The following is a 27,371-nucleotide window of genomic DNA, read 5'->3' on the forward strand; positions in this document are numbered from 1 at the left end:
TGATCCTCCAAAATGCCCTCCACTTTGGGGATGAATGACAATGGTAAAGAGTTTCGGCTACCTCTCCTTCAGCTACACATCTTCTAATCCTCTGATCCACAACTATTTATACAAATATAACTCTTCCCAGAAATAGTACATCATATCATATAGGAATTTCTTCCTTTGTATATGTTAAATCTGGTGTTTTATTCCACTGGCCAGATAGTTAGCGATAACGAACCAAGGAAATTTATGTAAATGATTTACCTAAAAATTTGTTCGTTTGTGAAATACTCATTTATAGGAACAGGAGAGCAGTTTTCTTCAGATTGTTCTAACCTTGACATATGATTTGCCACTTGGTTTTCAACTCTTTTCCTATCCTGAATTTCCAAGTCAAATTCTTAAAGTAAAATCATCCACATAATTAACCTCGGCTTGGCATCTTTTTTTGCAAGAAAATACGTGGTTGTTGAATGGTCAATTTAAACAGTAACTTTAGTGCTTACAAGATAGGAACAAGATTTATCAAAAGCAAAAGATATAGCAAGTAGTTCTTTCTCAGTTATCGTATAATTTAGTTAGGCTCCTGTCAAATTCTGGCTCGTATAGTAGATGGGATGGAAAATATGGTTTCTCCTTTTCCCCATAATTGCTCCAATTGCATAGTCATTTGCATCACACATCAACTTGAAGGGACTATTCCAATCTGGCATAATAATAATAGGTGCTGAGATCAATCGTTTCTTATGCTCATCAAAGGCTTTCAACCATACTTCATCGAACCTGAATGTGTATCCTTTTCAAGAAAAAAAATAATGGCTTGGTTATTTTTGAAAAAATATTTGATAAGTTTCCATAAAAACCAACATGTCCTAAGAAAATTTTGACGCTATCAATTTTTGCTTGATCAACTTCAATTCCTTGACTTGATATCTTGTGACCCAAGACAATACCCTCCTTAACCATGAAGTGACACTTTTTCTAGTTAAGGAAGAAGTTTGTCTCTTCTCACCATTGTAGCACCTTTGTAAGATTATTTAGACAATTATCGTGCGAATCTCCATATACGAAAAAATTTTTCATAAATACTTCCAAGAATCGCTCCATCATATCAGTAAAAATTGCAATCATATATTTTAAAATGTAGCAGGTGCATTACATAGACCAAAAGGAATTCACTGGAAGGAAAAATTATGATAAAGACATGTAAAGGTCATCTTATGTTGATCTTCTAGAGCAACAATAATCTTATTGTAACCTGAATATCCATCCTAGAAACATTAGTATTCTCGCCCTGCTAGTCTATCCAAAATCTAGTCCACGAATGACAATGGGAAATGGTCTTTCCTTTTTGCTTTATTCAACTTCCGGTGGTCTATACAAATCCTCCAACCGGTAATTGTCCTTGTAGGAATTGGTTCATTAGTCACATCCGCCAGAATCGTAATATCTCCTTTGTCCGGAACACATTAGACTGAACTCACCTATGAACTATCCGAGATGGGATAAATGATTCCTTCCTCTAGCCATTTAATGATTTCCTTTCGAACTACCTCCTTTATAATTGGGTTGAGCCTCCTCTAACAATCAATTATAGCTTTCTTATCCTTCTTCAGTAAAATGTTGTGTATGAAAAAAGATGGGCTTGTCCTTCGGATGTTGGTTATAAACCAACCAGTTGCCTTTTTGAATTTTCAAGACTTGAACTATCTTTTCTTTTTCTCTTTCAGTCTACTAAAATAATTACAGGCAAAGTGGAGAAGTTACCAAAATAAACATATTTTAAATGGTAAGGACGTACTTTGAGTTCCAACTTAGGTGGTTCCTCAATTGATGCCTTGGGTTGTCGAACCAGGATTTTAACCCCAAAGATTTGAACTAGTACGGTTGAACATAACCTTTCGAATTGGCCTTCAACAAAGTTGTATGCTTCTCACCTTCCTCTTCAATGGATGGATTAGATCCTAAGACAGTTTCTAATAGGTTTATTAGATAATTAAACTCCGATTCTGTAGAGACTAAGGATTCTAATTCTTCAACTACATAGCACTCATCTCCTTAATCAGGAAATTTCATAGCTTTAAGAACATTAAAAGTTACCTGATTGTCTTGAACTCGCATAGTGAGTTCACCTGTTTGCATATCAATTAAGATTCTACCAATCACCAAGAAGGGCCTCCCTAAGATGGTTGGCACTTCCTTATTTGCTTTAAAATTAAGAACTAAGAAAGCACCAGGAAAGATGAACTTGTCCAAACATACCAGAACATCTTTAATCTATCCTTCCGGGTGTGCTAAAGATCTATTTGCTAATTAAAACATTACAATTGTTGGTCTCACTTCACCTATACCTAATTTCTTGAACACAGACATCAACATTAAATTGATACTTACTCATAAATCACATAAAGATTTCCCACAATAAGACTCTTCGATATTGCATGGTATAATGAAGCTCTTTGGATCCTTCATCTTTAGGGTAACTTATTTTTCACGAATGTGCCTACATTCCTTTCTCAGCGCTATAGTTTCAAATTCCCCAAGTCACCTCTTTTTGGACAAAATATCCTTCATGAACTTAACATAATTATGCATCTATTCTAAGGCTTCTACCATTGGAATACTGATATGAAGTTTCTTAAGAACTTCTTTAACTGCACTTTTTACTCATGTTCCCTCAGCCTTTGCGGATATGGAGGTGGTAGAACCTTGGCTTTGATTGGAAGAATCTTCTGAGGTTTTCTTTTTGCATCTGACACAGGTGTTAGATTATCAGAATTGACTAAGTTAGGATTTACCTTGTTAGAATTTTTGAAATTCAACTTCTGGAGAGCAAAAATTTCAACTTCCGGTTGAACTCTCTTCTCTTCTATAGGCTCATTCTCAACCTCAACTACTTTAAGCTTCAAAGTCTTCTCACTTCGTAAAGTGACCGCTTTGCAGTGCTCTTTACCAGGATTTCTTAGAATCTTCATATTACTAAAAAAAGATCATTATGGTCTAACCTAAAGTTCAGTAGCTAGTTGGCCCATTTGATCCCCTAAATTTCTCAAGTTGACATCATTCTTTGCCCTATATTCCTTCAACAAGCTTTCTAAATTATTAGAAGATTTAGCTTGTGGTGGGTTTTGAACTTGCTACGAAAATTCGAGTGGTTGATTTAATCTAGCTGCATATAGGTGTTACTAGGTCTAGTTTCTTGGTTATTCCAAGAAAACGTTGGATGGTTTCGCCATGAAGGGTTATAGAAATTGGACTATGGTCCTTGCCTATTTTTGCTCTGGTTCTGATTACCAATGTAATAAATGAGCCTAGGGTTTGATGAGCAATTTTCAAACTGATGTTCATCCCCACAATACACAAAAAATGGGTTCAAATTGACTTGGTGGTTGTACTATAACACTATTAAAACCATTAGTAGTAAAGCTTTTAAGCATTGAAGAGATAGACAATACTTGAGCTTCCAGTGAAGTGAATGCATCAACTTTATGAACTCCTACTACTCGTCTTCCTGAAGTTGCTCGATTGGTTGACTATTGGTAATTGTTGCTGGCAACTCTCTCAGTGATTTCATAAGCCTCATTATACAACTTAGAAATGAGAGCACCATTTGCAGAAGCATTTACTACCGTCCTTGTATATGCTTTAAGACCATTATAGAACGTCTCCAGCTGAATGTAGTGTGGAATCGCATGATGAGGGTATTTTCATAATAATTTTTTAAATCTTTCCCATACCTCATATAAAGATTCATCATCCAATTGCTGAAAAGTTGTGATATCATTCTTCAATTTTACACTTTTGCTTGGTAGAAAATACTTACTCAGGAAACATTCTGTCAATTCTTTCCATGTAGAAATTGAACCAAGTGGTAATGAATTGATCCAGGCTCGGGCTCTGTCTCTTAAGGAGTATAAGAAAAATTTTAACCTTAGGGGATCTTCTGTCACCCCAGTCAATTTAAAATAATCACTCACCTCCAAGAACATAACAAACTTCAACTCAAATTACGGTGCCTTAATTTTGGGTCTAACAATACCTCGTTTGAGCTCATTGAAAAGGCACGAAATTACCTGATGGCTCTGTCCCTGTCATTAGCAATAAGGACTGGATTACGAGTATAAGCAACTCTATTTCCTTGATTTTGATCAGGATTCATCTATTCAGCTTGTCTTTGTAACACCCCTAACCCGTATTTGTTGCCGAATAAAGGTTAAAAGCATTACCAGACAAAATCGAAACATTTAACTTTCATTTCATAAACATCAAAGCATTAGAGATCAACATCAATATAGAGTCCTTTATATAGGTCTTCAAGACCTAAAACATGCATCAGAAAAGAGTTAGGACTAAACCGAAGACATACAAAATTTCTCCAAAATTTAAACATTTTTCAAACAAGTACAGGTCACATGCCTGTGTGAACAGGCCGTGTGCCTCACACAGCTTTAGACACGCCCGTGTGTCTAGACCGTGTCAAAATAGGGCATACATATTGACTTGTTCACAAGGCCACAAGACACGTCTGTGTGCTTTGGTCGTGGTCAAATCTGACTTGGGCTACACGGCTAGCCACACGCTCGTGTGCCTTGGCCGTGCTCAAGCCTGACTTACAATTGTAGGGTACCCTAGGGGACACATGACCGTGCCACATAGCCGTGTGTCACACACAACTGAGACACACGCCCTTGTCTCTACTCGTGTGGACATTAATAAGGCATTTGAATAGCTAATTTTCCACCCTAAATAGGTCAAACCTATAAGTACCAAACCAAGCATATTTACAAAACAATTTTAGCCAATTTCTATACCAAGCCTTACAAAATTCATGACATAACATTATCGACCATTTACATGCTTATAAACTCAACTCAATTGTGCCAAAACATAAGACCAAATCATATCAAAACATATGGTCTCATAATCTCTAAACTCATGACCAAATCTCATACCAAAACTTACCAAACTTACCATTTCTCTTAGCCATTCATGAACACATCAAATAGATCATTTTGCATCACATTTCATATACCAAAATCAAAACATAAACACAACCATATCAAACCATATCACATGGCAAAATATAAACATTACAAAACCTATCTAAACTACTTCTAGCCTATACTTTACTAGATACATTTTCAAAAGGTACCAAAATGAGATTCGATAGTGTAGTGACGATCCTCGACGATCCCCGAGCTCACAGTAGCTTCGATATCTATAAGAACAATGCAAACATACACAGAGTAAGCTTTCAAAAGCTTAGAAAGCTCGTACCAAAAATCATCAACAGTTTATAAAATGTAAATCATCAACACCGGGGTACTTATTAATTCTAAATTCATCTATCAATTCTATACCAACACCATTCATATATTTATACCAATTCAGTGAACTTTATATGCATAACATCATCTATCACATAGGTATCATACATACCTGAACCTTTTCGTATTTATTCATTTTTATTCTCATCTCTCAATCAGATATTTTAAGACTTTTCGGAGATTATTCATGCTTTAACATCCGCACACTTAGTGCTTTAAGGGTTAGCCAAAGCTAGAACGATTCCGCATACTTAGTGCCATTTCAATTAACTGAAGCTATCTTGGTATCACACACTTAGTGCCTTAGATAGCCGAAGCTATTTTGAATCGTACACTTAGTTCTAAATATCATTCATTTATCATTATATTCAACCATAATCTATGTATAATCCAAGCATCAAAAAGATATTTGTAACATCATGTTTTACGTTCCCTCGGTCTAAGTCCGAATTCCTCTTTTCTTGATCTATATGTATTCAAAATTAATCCTGTTATTCACTAAATCATTCAAACCAATCCATATACACACAATTAGGGTATTTTGAAAACTAACCATCACATTTTTACATTTCAACACTTTAGTCCCTAAATCACAAAATCACAAAATAGACATAATTTGCTTGTACACAAGCTTAGCCAAATTCTCCTAGTACTCATACTAGTCCACACATTTCATTTATTTCACATTTTAGTCCTTCAATTTCTCATTTTCACAATTTAGTCCATTTTACTCAAAATCATCAAAAATCCAAAGACAAAACATGTAAACTCAACATCAAACTTTCATTTATCAACAAAAAACTTTACAAAGCTCACAATTTCATCAATGGCACATTTCAAAATCATCATAAAAATTAGGAATTGAGGCATAGATTTGATAGTATACGAAGCAACGATTACAAAAACATAGAAATTATCAAAAATCGATCAAAACACATACCTTAATCAATGAAAATCAAGGCCGAACCCTAGATTGTATTTCTTTTCTTTTTCTTTTGATGATTTCAGCAACATAAGCATGAAATGAGCTTATTTTAAGCTTTTTTTTAAATTTTAATTAACATATAATCTAAATGGCAATTTTGCCCTTTTATTAAAATATTATAAATCCACATATATTAAGGCTATAAATGTCCATTATACATGTAAATGGCATAATAACCATATAAGGACCTCTCAATTATAAAGCCAAGTCAAATAGGCACTTTTAACATCTAGCACATAGCTTTTACATTTTATGCGATTAGACTTTTTTTATTAAATTAAGCACACAAACATTCAAACTTTCATACAAGACTTTCACACATGCTAATTCATACATCAAAAACACAGGAAATAATATTTAAACATTTCTCTGACGCGGATTTGTGGTCCTGAAGCCACTATTCTTACTAGGGTCTAAACCGAATTGTTACAGTCTTCTTTTTTTGAAGGTTCGTTCAATTTCAAGGTCTACCAGGAGTAAGTCAGTTATTTAATCAATGTTCATAAACACCTGGAAAGAAAAATAAAATAAAATAAAATAAAGTAAATTGTAAAATTAAAATAATTTTCACAAATAATAACAGAAATAATAGTCATCGACAACAACGTCAAAAACTTGTTGCGATGTGTAAAAATAATTGAAAATTATATACAAGTGTACACAATCGTAACAAGTAATAAAGTGGTATGTATACGAGTATCGTCTCCTCAGGGACTGAACATGTAGCCAAGACTTGTGAAAATAATTTAAAAAGAATTTAGAAAGAAAACAATTATAAAGAGGGGTTTTGCAATTAATTAAACTAAATGATTCTATCTTATATGTATGCAAATTTCAACAGACTAACGAGTACTTCAACAAATGGGTTATTAATATCAAATAATGCTAGAATATAATCTACTTCTGCCTCTGTTCAATTTAGTCCAGATGAAATTATTACGAAAATCTTGGCATAATTGGTGACCCACTAACCTTTATTCTAACTACCCTCTCGGGCATTATTACTACAAAATTGAATGAGGTAACAATATATGTCTAACTTGGAACAATTTAATCACTAGTATGCTCCTTCCGAAGTCACTACATTTAGTCCTATAGGTTCTTTGCATATCCCTATTTCAAATGCAACTCTAAATAATATGTGAAGTAAGTAAGTGGAGAATAGAAAGGAAGGATAAATTAAATGAGGGGAACAAATAATTACAGGGAGTATTCTTCGTCTTTCTAGCCCAATAATTAAGTCTATATTGAAACAAGTTTAATCAAACATTCCTGAGGTTTTGTAAGGTTAGTAACTCTCGACATAATTACTTAATTTAACTAATTAATCTTTTAATCAATCAAACTTACACAAGTCAAGTATTACGTCAATTAGCAATCATCCGCCCAGATTAAATTAACTAACTCAATTATTTATCAACATCACGTAGCGTTAATAAATAAACAAGATTTTACTCAACTAAGTGAACACCAACAAATGCACAAAATAATTCCATCAAGATTTTATTGAATCATAAACATAAAGCTTCATTCCAACATAATAAGATTAGAGCATAGTGATTGGCAAGAAAACATAAGAACACTAAATAAACATGATTTCAGTAGCTAGAACACAACAAGAAAAAAAGGGAAAGAAGAACACTAAGTGGTTCACGATGGTTTTCGTGGAGGTGCACATGGTTCTTCCTCTTCATTCTCCTTGGAATGATTCAAATAAGCTTGAATAAGCTTATAACTGAATTAATCACAGTTGAAGAAGCTTTTCTTCTTTTGAATAGAAAGAGAGAAAATTCTTTCAAAAAAAGGGAGAGTGAATTAGAGAATGAGTGAGGGATGCCTTGAATGGGAGAAAGAGAGTTGATTGAATTTGTAAAGCCTCTAACCTGTACTCGTCGCTGAAATAGGGTTTCAAAGCATTACCAGAACATTCAGAACATTTTTTTCCATTTAACTTCGTAAATTTCTATTTATTTACCGAGACCATCCATAACATCCCTTGATCAGGCCGTCGGGGCCTAATATAAGCATTCGAATCGAATCGGGACTTAATCAGGACCTCTAAGAAATTTTCTCAAAATTACAAAATATTTTCCAAGGTGCAGGGCTCACACGCCTTTATGGTCTAAGGGACACGCCCGTGCTAGAGGCCGTGTTCGACCCAGTGTAACTCTCTGACTTGCACACATGGTCATGCCACACGCCTATGTGCTAGGCCGTGTGGTTAATTACTTCAATTAGAATTAGGTGCAGGTTTCACACAGCCAAGATACACGCCCATCTTCAAGGCCTTGCGGTACACACGACTGAGACACAAGTCAGTGTCTCTGCTTGTGTGCCAAATTTTTTGCATTCTGTTTGTCAAAATTTAGGTTCAGGGGACACACGGCCTAACCACATGCCCGTGTGACCAGACCATGTGTCACACACGCGTGTGTCTGCCCGTGTGGACAAAATGAAGCCATTATTAGCTCCATTTTTCACCCAAGGTTTCACCAAGAACTGCACTTTAGATACACAACCAATACCAACCAATTTAAGTATTTAAAGTAGGCAAATTCATCATTTAACAAGGCATACCACTACATGCAAAAATGATTATAAATTTACCTTGGATTAACTTAGGCAATAGTAACCTTTGATAACATATTCATAACATATCACATATGAATACAGCATCATAATCTACTTAATCATACCAAAATAAGCCATTACTAGCCATCCCAATGGCTAGGTTATAAAATAACATCTTCAAGCCACTATTGGCCAAGTTTCCCTATACATGCCATTATACCAAAATGATTTCACTAAATATACCTAAAATTCTAGACGATAGTGTGACAATGCTCCAACGATCTTCCAACCTTCACGAGCTTCTGAGCACTATAAAACAAGGGAAAAATAAAAGGAGTAAGCATTATATGCTTAGTAAGTTCATATAACAGAAACTAAACTTACCAATCTTGTTTATTAAAATCTAGGCATACAAGGTTATGTTTCCATCCATTTCGCTAAATGACCTAATTATATACATTCCATCAAACATGTTAGTCACCAAACTATTCGTATGAATCAAGTAACATAGATGAGCTCATCAAGCAATATTCTTTCAAGTCATTATCAATTCATCTCAAAGTTCTTGTGCCATGTCAAGAATTATATGTTCGTTGAATCATTGAAATTCCGATAAAGGCTCAAATAGTACACTCGAGGTTTACGATTCATTAATTCACCAATTCTTATCACGGTTACCCCTTAGAGTACTTAACCAAGGAACACACTCACGAGCCACATGTTGTATAATAGGATTACCAGTCCAGGCTAAATCCTATATATAGCGTAGGCTCACAAGAGCTCAATTAGGGTTACCACTCCAAGCTAAACCTTAATCATAACGTATGCTCAAGAGGTATTATATCGGGATTACACGTTCGGGCTAAATCTTTTTTATAACAAGGTCATTGGGATTACTTGTCCGAGCTAAATCCCGTCCGCAATAAATACAGGACCCTACTTGTTTTGGGAAAGCCAACACAATCATCAAAATTCAACATCCAATCAGGACTAACCCTTTATCACCATTTCAAGCTTATTTTCATTTTTCATCATAGCATACAAGTGAAGCACATCAGCATAAATCATATTTCATTCAACACAACAATGAATTAACATAATTACATGTCCGATTAAGTTACACGAACTTACCTCGACACTTGTTTGCGTAAAAATCTACTAATCCGAAATCTTTTATTTTCCTCAATCTAACCTCAAATTAGTGTTGTGCGGATCTATATAAATGAATTTAATCATTAATTTCATACATTTCATACTTATACGGACTCAATTTACCTCTTAGGTAAAACCATTTTGCCCCTAACTTTTCCAAAAATTTTGATTTTGTCCCTAGGCCCGGAAAATGAAACTTGTACAAATTACTCCCTATTACAAGCCTAACCAAAACCCCATTACAAATTTTACCGCACATGTATTCATAAAATTTCATAATTTTTCATCAAATTTTACAAAAATTCATTTTAGTCCCTAAATCATGTTTCTATCAAAAATTACTTTGTAAAAGTTGTTTATCTATCAATAATCTTTCATTTTCTACCATAAATTTATAATTTCCAGCATAGTACATCGATGAATCATTTTCATACCTTGATAAATTTTCAAATTAATCCCTCAAATAGAGAGATTAAGTTATCCCGATTTTAAAAAATGCCAAAATTACTAAAAAATGGACAAGGAAACTTACCCAATTAGGCATTAAAATCTACTTTTCTCTCTCCTAGGGTTTCCATGTATTTTTAAGGTTGAAGATGACAAAATAAGATGATATAATTCTTTTCATCTTTTAATTAATTAATATTTTACTATTTCCAATTTAGTTCTTGCCCTTTTTCTATAATTCTATGGATGAGTCATCATAAAAATCTACATAATTTTATTAATGGTCTAATTACCATATAAGGACCTTAAGTTTTGAATTCCATAGCTATTTGATCCTTATAGCTACTAGAATTAAACTTTCACATTTTATGCGATTTAGTCCTTCTCGTAATTAAACACTTAATCGATAAAATTTTCATATCAAAATTTTCACACGTCATTGCTAACATATTATGGGCCATATGATAAAATAAAAATAAAATATATTTTGGGTTGGATTTGTGGTCCCAGAACCACTGTTACGATTTCACTGAAAAATGGGTTGTTACAACTCTCCCCCTTTTAGGTATTTTCGTCCTTGAAAATCTTACTAGTAAAAAAGATTCGGGTATTGCTTCCTCATAGCATCCTCCGATTCCCAAGTAGCTTCCTGTATACCATGTCGTTGCCAAAGAACTTTTACCAAAGCTATCTTTTTATTTCTTAACTTTTTGTTTCCCGAGCTAAGATTTTGATTGGTTCCTCACCATATGTCATATCAAGTTGGATCTCTACCTTTTTCAGAGAGATAACATGTGAAGGATCAGATTGATACCACCGTAACATAGACACATGAAAATTATTAAGAATCCGATCAATTCTTGTGGTAAAGCTAACCGATATGCAACCGGTCCAATTCTTTCTGTAATCTCATATGGTCCAATAAACCGTGGACTCAATTTTCCTTTTTGGCCAAACTGGAGAACTTTCTTCCAAGGCGACACTTTTAAGAATACCTTATCACCAAACTGAAATCCTATCTCCTTCCTTTTCAAATCAGCATAGGACTTTTGTCGATCCGAGGCTGCTTTTAAGTTATCTCAAATTACCTTCACTTTTTCTTCGGTCTCTCAGACCAAATCAACTCTGTGTAGCTTCTTTTCACTGATTTCTGTCCAATACAATGGGGTTCTACATTTGCGCCCATACAAGGCTTCATACGGTGCCATTTTAATACTAGACTGATAACTGTTATTATAAGCAAATTCAACTAGAGGCAAATACTGTTCCTAGTTACCTTTAAACTCAAGCACACAACACCGAAGCATATCTTCCAAGATCTATATTACCCGTTCAGATTGAACATTTTTTTGGGGATGAAAAGCAATACTAAAGTGTAACTGAGTACCTAGAGATCTTGCAATTTGCTCCAGAATCGAGAAGTCAACCGAGGATCTCTATCTGAAATAATAGAGACAGGCACTCCATGCAATCTGACTATCTCAGAAACATATAACTCAACCAATCTATCCAATAAAAAATCCATACGTACTGGGATAAAGTGTGCAGACTTTGTCAACCGATCAACAATTACCCAAATGGCATCTTTCTTCTTTGGAGACAGGGGTAGCGCCGATACAAAGTCCATAGTAATTCTATCCCATTTCAATTCTGGTATCGTAACTAGTTGTAATAGTCCAGAAGGCAATTGATGTTTAGCTTTTACTTGTTGGCATATTAAGCTTTTAGATACAAACTCAGAAATATCTCGTTTCATTCCCAAACATTAGTACATCCTTTTTTAGATCTTTATATATCTTATTACTGCCAGGATGAATAGACATGTTACCATTATGAGCTTCATTCAAGATCTTCTGCACTAATTTAGAACCTTTCGGTATACATACCTTGCCTCTAAATAACAAACAACTATCAGTCTTGGTCTAAAATTCTAAATCAGGAGTCGATTCACTCTGTACCCGTCTTGCTTGCAACTTGTAATCATTTTTCTGAGCTTCAGAAATTTGCTGTAAAAATGTTGATCTAGCTTTTAACTTAGCTATGATTGAACCATCATCAGACAACGACAATCTTGTGTTCATTGCTCACAAAGCATACATGGATTTTTTGCTCAAAGAATCTGCCAATACATTGGCCTTCACTAGATGGTAGTCAATAACAAGATCGTAATCTTTTAGCAATTTTAGTCATTTGCGCTATCTCAAATTCAAATATTTCTATGACATCAAGTATTTCAGACTTTTATGATCAGTGAATATGTGACATTTTTCACCAAACAAGTAATGCCGCCAGATTTTCAATGCAAACATTATGGCTGCCAATTTAAGATCATATGTCGGGGTATGGAAAGTGTAGCTATAATAATATAGTGTATAATAACAAATTCTAGTAGCTATAAGGATCAAATAGCTATGGAATTCAAAAACATTACAACCTCTTGCCTTACCACTTGGCCACGTCCCATTTAGATTTCTATTTAAAACTACTAAACACTAATATGGGTATTGTTTGTCAATTCCAGTTCCAAATTATAGAATAGATTAGATTCTTGCTACGATTTTTGCACATATGGATAGAGAATTAAATTGAATTTATTGATCATAAAATAGAATTCAATTAAGATATTGTATGAAATTATGATTTCTTCTATTCTCTTTTAAGAATTGAAGGCTTTTTGATTGGATGAGTTCAAAGAAGTATTGTTTAGTCTGCCTTATTTTTTTCTTTATTTTTTTCCTTATATCAAAAAACATATTAATAACTCAATCAAAATCATCTCAAAAAACAAAATTTTGTTATGCTTAATATCTTTAGTTTGATTTGTATCTATTTTAATTCAGCCCTTTTTTCGAGTGGTTTTTTATTCGCCAAATTGCTCGAGGCCTTTGCTTTTTTGAACCCAAACATAGATTTTATGCCAGTAATACCTGTTCTCTTTTTTTCTCTTAGCCTTTGTTTGGCAAGATGCTGTAAGTTTTTTATGAGATCCTTAATAATGTCCTAGAAAATTTCATGAGTGATTCAAGAAAAAAATTCTAACAATTGAAAAGATCAGATAAGTCTTACACTATGAATGAACCCTCAATTCAAAGATTGAAATTCTGGGATAGTCCTGATAAATCTGGATCATCCCATTTCCTCATTCTGTCCCTTTTCGTTGAAGAAACTAATTTAGATTAGAGTTCTCCACAATATATAATTGTTGGTATGAAATAATTTTTTTTTGTAATGAAAAACTATCTAATATCTTCTCCAACTTAATTTGACTTTAATTAAACTACTTAAAATAATTAATTTTTTAATTATAAAAAAAACATATTTTCTTCTTTTGCAAATTTTATTCCTTTTTTTCATAAGTTGATATTTTTTTATTTTTGTACAACCTTTTAAAAAAATTAGTAATTTTTGTGCAATTTTTTACGTGTCATTAACATATAGTTTTGGTAATCATTTTACCTTGAAAATCAAACCCAAAATCCTAAACCTTGAACTTAAACCCTGAACTTAAACTTTGAACCCCAACCTTAAGTTTAGGGTTTGAGATTTAAGGTTTAAAGTTCTGACTTGGGTTTTGAGTTTAGGATTTAATGTTTAGGTTTAGGGTCCAAGGGTTTTTATTTTAGGGTTTTGGTTTTATGATTTAAGGTTATTAGTTATGAGTTATAAATTTAGGGTTTAAGGTTTGTGTTTAGGTTTTAAGGGTTCATTGTTTTGGGCTCGAGTTTAAGGTTGGGATTAGGGTTTATTGTTCATGGTTTTGATATTCTATATTTAGGGTTTTATGGTTTTAAGTTAAGGGTAGTGTTTGAGTTTAAGGTTTAGCTTTTATGTTTTGGGTTTAGGGTTCTGATTTTCTATTAAGGAGTTAGAGTTTAAAGTAAAAAATTAACAAAGTTATGATAAATAAACATTTACATTTCAACAATTTTTTTCATGTCATTGGTTCACCTTTGATTAAAGTTTTACCTTAAGCCTAGAATCTCAAAACCTAAACCAAACACCTAGAGGCCCAAGCCTTAAACTTGAACCCTAAACCATAAATTTAGAACCTCAAACCATTAACCCAGAACCTTAAAGCCCAAACCTTGAACTCAAACCCATACCATGAACTCTAAACTAGGAACCATGAACAATAAATCTAGAAACTTGAACCTTGAACCCAAAACTAAGAAGCCCAAACCCTAAATTCAAACATATAAACATGCCCCTTAAACCCTAAACACCATAACCCTAACTCTTAAACCATGAACATAAACCCTAAACCTTAAATCTAAAATTAATAGCCATAAACCATAAAACTAATAACCCTAAATCATAACCTTAAATTTAGAATCTTAAACTAATATCTTAAAACCTTAAACCCCAAACCTAAACTCAAACCCATAACATTGAATCTTAAACCCTAAACACCAAATCTAAAATCTCAAACCCTAAACAACAAACCTAAAAGCCTAAACCCTAATCTATAACACATAATTCTTAAACCTTAAACTTAAAATCTCAAACCCTAAACTCAAATCATAAACCTTAAACCCTAAGCCAAAACCCTAAACTCAAACTCATAACCTTAAACCCTTTCAACCATAAACTCGAATCCTAAATCCTAAACTAGTAACTCATTACCCCCAAACATTTGAACCTTAAATCCAAACTTTAAATCTCAAACCCCTAAACCTTAAAGATAAACGAACCTTAAACTCAAACCCCAAGCCCTAAACCTTAAGATTTAGGGTTTAGGGTAAAATAATCACTAAAATCATGTGTTAATGATATGGAAAAAATTGCACAAAAAATTGCTAAATTTAAAAAAAATTGGTTGCACAAAAATAAAAAATATTAACTTACGAAAAAAATAGAATGATTACAATTTACATAAGAAGAAAAGATGTTTGTTTATAATTTAAAAATTAATTATTTTAATTAATTCAATTAAATTTAAATTAAGTTGGAAAAGATATTAGATATGGATTAGTGTATAATAGTACTTTGTTATCTTTAAAATTTTATGATGTGTCACTATTTTATTAGTACCTAAAAACTATATTTTTTTAGTATTATTCCCTAAAAGAAAAATAATAAGCAACCTAAATACATGAAATTAAATATTAACATTTAATCAAAATAATAAATATCAAATTAAATCTTATTTCTTACTTTTTATCTCATTTACTCCTATTTACTTGAATAAGACGTGCAAATACTATATTTACTTGTTTATGTTGACAAAAAAATTAATTGTAATGTTAATTATATACTGTTTCAAAGTGTAAAAAAGTTAAACTCAAAAATTAGAAATAATAATTAAAATGCAATAAAAATATGATTAATAGGTGTAGGAAGGAGTTTTTTTATTGATAAGGTTTTTTTTTTCAATTCTGGGGTAAAAATGATCTTAATTAAAAATTAAGTTAAATGAAATAAAGTGGGTAAAATATACCAGTAGTCACTAAACTTTAATTAAAATAACAAAATAGTCACTAAAATTTGAAAAGTTTCAACTCGGCTACTAAACTTTAGAACAATAACAAACCAGTCACTAACGTTATAAAAAAGTGACAAATTAGTCACCCACTAACATTTTAGGTTACAGGCCAAACGGAACATGACGTGGCCAATTAACTTGCCACGTTAGACATGAGTTGGACATGAGGAGGTGAAGGGTCTTAACTTTGGTGGTTTGGGGACTGGCGTGCAGAAAAAATAAGAAAAGAGACAATTGGAATTAATTAAAATTTTTAGGGAAAAGGGTTGGACGATTGAATGGTTAATATTTTCAGGGTAAGAGAAGGATTGAAGGATTGAAATATTGGAGAAAAGTGACTGGGAGAAAAAAAAAAGATATTAGGATTGAAGAGGAAACTGCTAGAATGGTTAATAGAAGAGAACCAAATGATGGTGTTGCATCCATTGTAACAAGTAAGTTTCTTTATTGGTTTATGATTTTTTAGATTTAAAGGGATTTGGGTTTATGGTTTTTTGGATTTATTTGTTGAAATATGTTGCATTCACATGGGTTTATACACTGTGTATGTTTCTATTCAATGGATTTATGATTTTTTATTGGATTTTGTTTAAAAAATTGTTTAGGATTTATGACAGAAATGGATTTGTTTGTATTAAAGTCTATGAAATGTGGACCTAGGTTGTGAATGCCAAAGACCCTTTGTCCATCAACGTCTCCACTTGCGACGTGACTCCGGCCTTGTATCACACCGCAATCAGTGCACAAATCAACGCCAGCACTCATTGTCGTGAGATCCTCGCTGATATCTGTAAAAGAAGGAAAGAACCACAGCAACAAAAGAAGCAAACTTGGAAAGAAATCAAAGGATTCTTTCCCCAAAATGTAACAGAGGGTTATAAAAACCCCTTTTTTCTAATTTGTAAAGATGGATTTTCATATACATAATAAAATACAGCAGTTTGTCAAGGATACGAGGTTTTTTAATAGGCATATATACAATAAAAATCAAGAAACAGGGGTGATTTACTTTTACTTTGTTTTTTTGTTTTCGTTGCGGATACATATAAATATTGCTAAGAATATAAAGAAGGGGAACTTACAGATGGATTTGCGCTAAGAAACGAAGCTTTCTAGCTTCAGACTGTCGTAAGAGGCGGTGTTGACGGTGGTGCGTAGGCGCGTGTAAGCCCCAGGACAGAGGCTCGACAGAGCTCCGAAGGCCGCACCCCAACCCTCCGTCAGAGATTTTTTTTCTGTTTTTTTTAGAATCAGTTTTAAAATGAAATTTTAGGTTAAAATTTGGCTTATATAGCCTTATGAAAACGGTGTCGTTTTTGCTTAAAACAATAAGCTTTAAAACGGCGTCGTTTCAAAGCTAGGATCCGCGCGTTTTTGTTTAAAGGGCTAATTGCCTAATTGATCCTCCTGCATTTTTATGTTTTAAAATTCATTTTATTTTTATTTTGATTTGGCCCTAATCTTTTGCATTTATTGCAATTTGGTCCCAATAGCCATTATAAGACCTGTTCTGAGTACGACGTCGTTTTTGGGGTTAGGGCTAATTGCCCAGTGAGTCCCTCAAATTTTGGTGCGCATTTCAATTAGGCCCAAATTTTTTATTTATTTGTAAATTAACCCTAGATTTTTAATTAAATTCAACTTTAATCCCTTTTATATATTTAATTTATTATTTATTTTTTTAATTATATATAAAAATAGTATATATTATTTTTATTTATATGATATTTTATCATATTATTTATATTTCATTATATTTTATTTATATATTTTATTATATATCATATTTTATTATATATTATTCCCTATATTATCTTCCTTTTATTATATATTATTTCATTATTTATTATTTATTAGTATATAAAAATTAAAATTTGTAAATTATTATAAACTAACACATATATTGTTATTATATATTTAATGTCTAATGTTTTAAAATTTACTACAAAATTTTGTTCCAATTTAACATATTATTATTTTTATAAGTATATTAAGCTCTTATATCATATAATATTTTTTTATTATTTTTAAAAAATTTTCTCTTTTATTACTTATATATTGCTTAAAATATCTTCTTTTTTTTAATTTTTTTATATATTTTGTTTTTATCTTTTTTGTATTTATTAGGTATTGTTTTAACATGTTAATTTTATCTCATAGATTATTTGTTATCTTTATGTTATTTTATTATTATTATTATATATTCGTATAAGAATTGATTATTTATGTTGTTATTTAAAAATTATATTCACATGAAATACTATTATATATGTGTAATTTATATTGTTATATTCATTATTTTGCTATTTTGTATTTTTTGCATGAAATAATAATGTGTTTATATTTATGTTATTTATAATTATATATGCATAAAGTGATAATGTATATTGTGTAATTTATGTCATTATTTATTATTTTTATATTATATTTGCATGGAATGATAAAGTAGGTATCATGTAGGTTAATTTGTTTAATATTGATCCTTTGTAATAAGTTGAATGCATCATCACTTTAAAGAACTTTTATATCTTATTCAATCCAAAATACTTTTAAAAAAGAGAGGCAATGTTTTTGGTATTTAGGAATTCGAGAAGTAGTACACTAACATGCTGGGTTGTGATTTCTCGTCTGTCTAAATATCTAAAGTATCCTCTTAAATAGATTTTGTAAATCACGAGATAATTTCAATTCCGAAAGACTAAGAATATCGTGTCCAATCATGCTGGATGTGATGTTTGTACTCTTTTGGAGCGAAAGAACCTCGATTTTCAGCAAATTATTATAGCTTAAAAAAGGATATTATTTCTAAATTCCTTCAAACTTTTGACATCAAGACAGAAAAATAATTTGGTACTAATTTTGGGCGTTGCAAGGGTGTTAATCCTTCCTTGCACGTAATCGACTCCCGAACCCATCTTCTCATATTTCCGTAGACCAAAATGTTTTATAAGGTGATCCAATCACACCTAAAAAGGTTGGTGGCGACTCCCGTTTTCAAAATACCCTCTTTTAGAAAAAGAGGTTTCGACATGCATGACAGAAATATGTATTGTATTGTGTGATGTCCTTTACTTGGTTATTGTCTGCCACTGCCTAGGTTGTGTATGCCAAAGACCCCACTACCTTTATTAATGTTAAATTTGTTTGGCAAGTTTACTTGATGATGAATTTAATGAGTGAAGAAGAATTGTCTGATTTTGATATATCTGATAGTGATGATTATGAAAAATTAATTAATGCTAGAATTTAATATAAGTGATAGCATTAGAGTTAATCTAGATGGCTTAAACATGAACGACATAGAAGTAGGGAAACTATTTGATTGTGATGATTCTGAAACCCTAAATATTGCACATGAATTTAACTAATATAGCAAAAATTGGCCCAAGTTCTATTTAGAAAGTGACATGAATAATCCAAAGCTTGATGTTGGATTATTATTTCTGAACAAAGACAGCCTAAAAGAAGTCGCCAAGCAGTATGGTAGGTTGAATAGTTATTTTATTAAGTTTCCAAAAAATGATCAAAAGAGATTAAAGGCGGTTTGGAAGTCAAACTGTTCTTGGTACATATGGGACTCTAAACTAAACCCACTTGACCTTACTGACTAGACTTGGCAAATTAATAGTTTAAACCTTAACCTTACTTGCTCTAAAATATTAAAAAATAGGAATATAACATCAAATTGGCTAGCTCAACATTATAAATAGAATTTCATTGCTAATCCTAATTACTCTTTGACATCATTGCAACAATATGTCAAAAGAGATTTGTTTTGCCTTGTCTCACTAGCCAAATTTAGGGGGGCTAAACTTAGGGTAGTGGAATTATTTGAAGGTTATAATGCACAATATGAGAAGAATATGAGTATATGTTGGAGGTTAGGACCTAAAGTGTTGGAACAACAACATACTATTATCTGGATAACAAGATGTTTTAAAGGATGTATATTTTTCTTTAGGCATGCAAAGATGGGTATAAGGATGGTTGTAGAAGGATAATAGTTTTAGATGGATGTTTCTTGAAGGGCTACTTTGGAGGTTACCTACTGGCACCTGTTGGGACAGATGTAAATAATGGCTTTTATTTTATTTCATATGTTGCCATTGAAATTGTAAACCAAATATCATGGTGCTGGTTCTTGGAGTTGCTCTCATTAGACCTGGAAATTGTGAGCTCATATCAGATATCTTTTAGGTCTAACAAACAAAAGGTAAAACTCCATTTGTTTACTTTGTTTGGTTTTTCTATTTAGGATGCATGCCAAAAAATTAAATTGTTTCTATTATATTTTCAGGGACTTGTAAAAGCAATATTCATGTTGTTTCCTAATGTAGAAACAAGACACTGTGTTAGACACCTACATGCCAATTTCAAGCAACCTTTTTTTAAAACAAAGGCATTGAAATATTTTCTTTGGAAAGCTGCCAAAGTAAGCACTGCAAGGGATTTTGAAAATGCCATGGTTGAACTGAAGAATACCAATCAAGATTCTTATGATTGGTTGAAGGGAAAGAACCTTGCTCACTGGTCAAGGTCACATTTTTCATTAAGGAGAAAGTTTGACATGCTGGTGAATAAATTTTATGAATGCTTTAATAAGGTAAAACCCTATTTATTTTCTATATGCAGTTCATTAAGGAGCAAGACTGATATTCATTTTTGTTACTTATTTGTATCTGATATTGAAAGCAAGAGGGAAGCCCATTCTAACCATGATGGAAATAATTAAGACCAATATTATACTGTTGATTGTCAAGAAGAAAGAATAAGCTAAAAAATTTAAAGGAAACTTGTATTCAAATATCAAGGAAAAGTTGGATGCCAATATCAAGAATTCAATTAGGTAAATATATCATTTTTTTAATCTATATATGTCTTTATTTTGCAATCACATGCTGGTGGGGCCCGTTATATGCTGCCTTTACCCTGAGTATGATATGTTAAACTATTTTTTAGGTGTTTTCCATCACATGCTGATGGGGAGAGATATTAGGTTGAATGTGGTCCAAGAAGCTAGCATATGGTGGACTTAGTTGAGAATTCCTTCTATCATCAAAATTGGGAGATCACTAGCATCCTTTACAATTAAGCGATAGTTGTCATTCATCTAAAAGATAAGAACCCTGAAATTTATGTAGAAACCTAGTGCACCAAGGAAACCTAGCTTGCCATTTACTCTAACTTCATCATGCCAATAAGAGGTCTTAAGCAATGGGAGCTTGTGCTGGACATGCTACCAATATTGCCTCCTCCACTAAGAAGCCACTTGGCAGACCTACTAAGATGAGAAGGAAAGAACCTAATGAACCACAAATAAAAACAAAGCTAACCAAGACATAGGTGGAAATGAAGTGTAGCAAATGCAAGAAATTTGGCCACAATAAGAGGAATTGTAGAGGGGAAGTCAGCCAAAACCTTCAAGTAAGTCATTTGTCTTGGCTTCATTACTTTACTTTTCATATGCAATGCGTTCAATGGATTTGACTTTTTCGTGTAGGTCACAAGACACACAGCTGGTGTTCATAATCAAGTGGCTGCTCCAACTCGTCAAAAAGCTACCCCAACTCACCAAGAAGTTGCCTGAAGGGAAAAGCTTCCATTCAAGAGGAAATTAGTTAAACCACCAATCACTGTTAAATGGATGCCTTCTACTCAAGAGTCATTTTTCTCAGACCTATTAATGACATTGTGAACCAAACTTGCAATTCGAGAGTTTATTTTGTTAACTGTTTTGAGCTTATTGTGTAAATTTTTCTATTACTACTATTGATTTCTTAACTTAGGAAAATTCTTTTTTGTAAATTTTCCTATTATTGCTATTGATATCTAACCTTAGCCAAATAGTTACATTTTTTTTAAAAAAAAATTACCTACAATTCAACTAAGTTCAATTGTACTGAATTGTAGGCAAATTTGGCCTAATTCTATGATCCAAATAGTTACATTTTTTTAAAAAAAAAAATTACCTACAATTCAACTAAGTTCAATTGTACTGAATTGTAGGCAAATTTGGCCTAATTCTATGATTTTCTTTTTGTAAACAATTTGGCCTTCATTAATGAATGAATTACAATGTTTTGCAATGTTTTACACTTTTTTTTTGTCTACACAAAATATGGTTCTTGTTTCAATACATTCCATAAAGCAAATTAGGGATTTAAACTTTCCAATCAAAGATTCCATAAATTAAACACTGCCTCCTTCTTGAACATAAATTGGTTCCTAAGCAATACCAGCAGTCACTAAAACCATTTAACCATTTAACACTATTTTTGCAAAAAAAAAAATTAGTTGGTTTTCCATGTCAACAACAACAATAATACCAACATTCACTAAAACCAACAATCACATAAGTTGGTTTTTCATTTAAAAAAAATACAAATAAAAACACCATCAACCATGTTTTTCTCTCCCTCCTTCTTGGATCCTCTAATGTCCTGACTTTTTTCAAAACACCCAACAACATAATTCATGAACGGAGGGCGTCAATGGTGGATCAAACTAGGCGAAAAAAAAAGGCCATGGATTTTGAAACCCACTACAATACTTCTTACACCCAAAAAACCTTCTACCTTGGTTGTCATTGGACCAAGAAGTCCTTAAATTGGCTAGGTTTCCATAGTAGCACAGTGTAATCATGGTCGACATCTCCATTCATTCTCTTCTTCTTCTTCTTCTTCTTCTTCTTCTTCTTCTTCTTCTTCTTCTTCTTCTGCCCAGACCAACAAGGGTTCTTAAATTGGGGTCATTTCCACCATGGGATGCCAAGGTGGCCAGTTAACATGATAGGTCAGCTTTTCATTACATATGTAACGGAAAATGGTTACTGGTGACTGGTTTGTTATTTTTCTAAAGTTTAGTGACTAAGTTGTAACTTTTCAAAGTTTAGTGACTATTTTGTTATTTTAATCGAAGTTGAGTGACCATTAGTGTACTTTATCTGAAATAAAATAAACAATCATCTTAGTCTTATCAATTATTATCAATCTTAATAAATAAACTTAAATTACTATTTTAACTTGATTGAATTTTAGCTCGATTGGCATGGACATTGTTGCCAATGCAAGAGAACGTGGGTTTGAGTATGCTGAAGTGCATTATATTCCTATTTATGGGTTGGGAAGCGGTTATGGATAGTTGTCAAAAAGTGTAGATATTATTCGAACCTACCGATAAAAAAAAACCTTAAATTACTAGTTTAACCCTATTATTCTAATGACTAAAGATGGAGCTGAAAATATTATATATATATATCATTAAAAACAAAAACAATTAATTAGAGGAAAATGAAAAGGTTGGACATTAAATAATAATTAAATCATAAATAATTCAAATGAAATAATAAAATTTAAAATCATAAAAAAAACTAATTAACTTAAAAAACTCTTTTTTCAAAAATTTTAAATCTAATTTTAAATTTTAATATTAAATTGTGTCTATTATTATTATTTGAATATTTACCTCTATTCGCTCTTTTAAGAGTTGATTTTATTATATATAGATATAGATATGCAACTCACATGCAACATTAAGAGGGGCCAGAACAAGTTGGACCTTAAAATCACATGTTCCTTCATGATTTAATAATTTAGATAGCAAAAGGCAAGGGTATTATCACAAGAACATGTCATATGCTAATTCAACATTTTTAACATGTGACTGAATTTAATTAGTTTATTTATTGGGGGAATTGATGCCTACCCATTTAGAATTTCATATTTGATAACCCCATAATTCCAATTTGGCCTAAATTTTTTACGAAAATAACTTTTACCAAAATTGACCATCTTTAACCAACTTTCTTGCATGAAAAAAAATTTCCAATTTATAACACAGGTTATACATAGTAATAAACAAGATACTTGATATTGTTTGATTCAGTTTTCTGGATTCTGATTTCAACCATTTTGCATCCATTTTAACACCTTTTATTAAATTTATTATTGCAACAATAACTTTATCAATTGATCTAAAGCTTAATTTAGCATTAATTTTAAAAGGTGTTGTTGATCTTGAAAAGTTGAATTTAAAATTTAAATGTATAATATTGTTGTTAAATACGTTTTTCAAAAGATAAAATGACTATTTTAAACATGGTATTGTACAATAAAAAATATATATTTAAATGATATTTAATTTTGTTAATATTATTATATTACAATAAAATATATAAAAATAATTTATTATAACTCATATTTTGATATATAAAATATGAATTTTAATTATTTTTTAAGAAGTTAATATAAATTATTGATAAAATTTAATTTAAATATATAAATTATATTTTAATATTAAAATAAACCATTACAAATTTAATTATATATTTGAAATAAATTTCGATAACAAATTAATTATATATCTAATATCAACATTACGTAAAAATACATCATCAAACAATAACTAAGAGTTAAAAGCCTCATTTATCTAAAAAAAAAACATTTTTTCCAACAAAGCCTAAGTTTCGTTCATCATCTTTAGCCACAGTTTACTAAAAGCAAAATGCAAAACATGATTATTCAAAAAGTAATTGACTCGAAGTTAAGACTACCTCCCCTCACTACACCTCACTAGCTTCATCTAGACCGTCCAAATTATCCAAAGCCATCCAGAATGCACCCATATGTTTACGTGGACGGTCATGATTCAATATATCATAAAAAAATGCCAAAAGTAATTTGGTAAGACACATTGCATTTTTTAGAGGAGAACATAAATTCGAACCTTGAAAATAATATTGTTGAGAAAGATAACCACAAACCACAAACCACAAACATGTATCATAAAATAGACATGAAGGATAAAAAAAACTCTAAACGATAGCTAAAAAAAATGGTCGATTTACCCATATATGCTGAAAACTTTTGATATTTAAGTATATATGCTATTTTTTTAAATTACTGATATATGTTGAATTGGAGAGAGAAAGTAAAATGCATCCTATAGGGCACGTTTTCACTTTGTTAAAAATTATTATTTTTCTTCTTTTTTTTATGCGATTGGAAATTAGAAGTTTATAGATTTATTTTTGTACCTATGTTTGAGATAGACATTGTTGTAAATTTGAAGGTATGTTTGAACTTACGGTGATGATGTGGAGCTCAGTGACCTACAAATTCCATCTATCATGTGAGTATGGAGTCAAACCTTGAGAAGTCGAATCGCGTTGCAACTCAAGGTCACAATTGACGGTGATTATATGGTCCCAGATTGAAGTATTACCTGGGTTTCAGGTTTACAAATGTTATTCTATCAATGGATGGAGCATAAATGGGGCCTTAGTTGACAATAGTTATGCGGTCATGACAACGAGTTCCACCTCATCAGAGGAGGATGCTTTATAAAACCCATACAAAAGTCAAAGACGAAAAACACAAGGGTGTTTTAGTATAATCAAGTAATTTGTTTAATTCATCACCACCAAAAGTGGTGAGGTAGTTCTATAACCTATGATAGAGTTCGGAGCAACAAGATTTTCCACGAGGACAAGTTGTTGTGGGGTACAAAAAAGATGACACGTAAATCGAGGCGACAATGGTTGTTTTATGTTTCATCTTTTCTACACTACACAATAACTCGTCCCCGCCAAAAATCTTATTGCCCCCAACTTTGTCACAAGTTATAGTGACGAGCTCACCACTTTCGGTGAAGATGAACAAAACGCATTACTTGATTATACTGGAAAGCCCCTGTATTTTTTGTCTTTTTCTTTTGTATGGGATTTATAAAGCATCCCCCTCTGATGGGGTGAAACTTATTGTTGTGCCCATATAACCATTGCCAACTAGGGCCTCAATTATGCTCCATCTCTTGATAGCATAGCCTTTGCAAACTTGAAACCTTAGTTACAATTCAACCCAAAACTGTATAATCACTGCCAACTTAGACCTCAAATTGCAATACGATCTCGGCTTCTTAAGTGATGACTCCATACTCACACAACAAGTGAAAATTGTAGGTTACCAAGCTCCACGACATCACCGTGAACCCAAACACAACTTAAAATTATAACTATGTCTCCTTTAAAGAAAAAGAGAAAAAAAATTTAAACCAAGAAATTTCAACACGCAAGAAAATGAAAAAGAAAACAATTTAAAGGAGACAAATATGAAGTAGGAGGATGGAAACAAACATTTATATAGGGGAAAGGGTGAGGTAAAGAAAAAGAAATTTTCAATTTATCTCGAGAATCCACTAAATTATAAATTATTTGAGCCCTAATTACATACGTTTAGCCAGACTCGCCTCTAAATCGTTGAAACTAGAAATGAATTGCATGTAAAATTAAGTGAACAGAAATGGATGAAAATGATAAAGTTAGAGAAATGAGTCACATTCACAACTAAAATTATTTTTCATTGAGTATAGAAATGGCTTGAGAACTAATTTAAGTTTTTTGAATTATTATTTAATTAAATAATTGAAGTTCGAAAATAGAATTAAATTAATTACTTATTGTGAATCTGTTGCATATGGAAATTAAATATATTTCTTCATAGATTCTTTTACGGTAAAGTTGTTATGACTTTAACGGAATTAAAATTGAGAAAATTATTTAATTGAAAAATTAATCTAGTTAAATTAATTAATAAATAAGATTTATTTTGGGAAATAGAAAAACATGTATTCAATTGGATTAAATTATAAAGTGTTGGGCTAAAACAATATAGGAGAGGCTCAAATTCCCCTCATATTTTACCAGGGAGTGTCATCCCCTCTTCTAGTTCAACTAACGATTGGTTTTTCTATTAAATAAATATTATATGTATTTTACTAATTCAAGGTAGGACTATCTTATCTCTCCCTATAAATAGATAGCATTGATATAGCTATTGACACACTAGAAGTTTTATATAACTTTGGGATAATGTTATTCTACCAGAAAGTAGAGAGTATTTATTTTTTAATTATGAATTTTTTTTTAAGAATAACAATTCTGTCGATTTATATTGAGATTATGGTTGTGTTTGCTTTGTGATTGTTCGAGCCCACACTCGAAGTGATTCATGGGATTAAAATAGCAGAGAATGTAACACCCTAAACTCGGCCTAGAAGTTAGGCCTGAATCTGACGTGTCACATTGAAGTGTTTTTTGAAAACCATGTTTTCATTGAAAACCATGTTTTCATTGAAAACCCTTCTTATTTGAAAACTTGAGTAAAATCCCAGTTACGTTAGTTTATTTTATAAAATGGTACATTGAAAAGTTGTTAATTCTATTCCCAAATTTCTTTTAAGTTGCGGAAGCTAATTTTAAAAGTAACTGATTTACGAAAACGTGATGTTAAAAGCTAAGTTGCGAAGCCGTTCCGAGAATGTTGCGGAAACATAGTGTTATTTAAAATTAGTTATAAATCAAAGTAATTAAAACCCATAGTTAAAATCCAAAAACTTTAAGAGGTCTTATTGCAAAAGTTGAAAA

At 31.8% G+C, this 27,371-nt stretch overlaps 1 non-coding gene across 1 annotated transcript; it reads left to right on the plus strand.

The window, feature by feature from the left end:
• Nucleotides 1–3,672: 3,672 nt before the first annotated feature.
• LOC121213167 (small nucleolar RNA R71) lies at nucleotides 3,673–3,779 on the plus strand. Its single transcript, XR_005908537.1, has one exon. It is a non-coding gene; the product is annotated as a small nucleolar RNA R71 (small nucleolar RNA).
• The last annotated feature ends 23,592 nt before the right edge of the window (nucleotides 3,780–27,371 follow it).

This window comes from Gossypium hirsutum, chromosome A13, assembly GCF_007990345.1.
Source record: "Gossypium hirsutum isolate 1008001.06 chromosome A13, Gossypium_hirsutum_v2.1, whole genome shotgun sequence".
Taxonomy (NCBI): domain Eukaryota; kingdom Viridiplantae; phylum Streptophyta; class Magnoliopsida; order Malvales; family Malvaceae; genus Gossypium; species Gossypium hirsutum.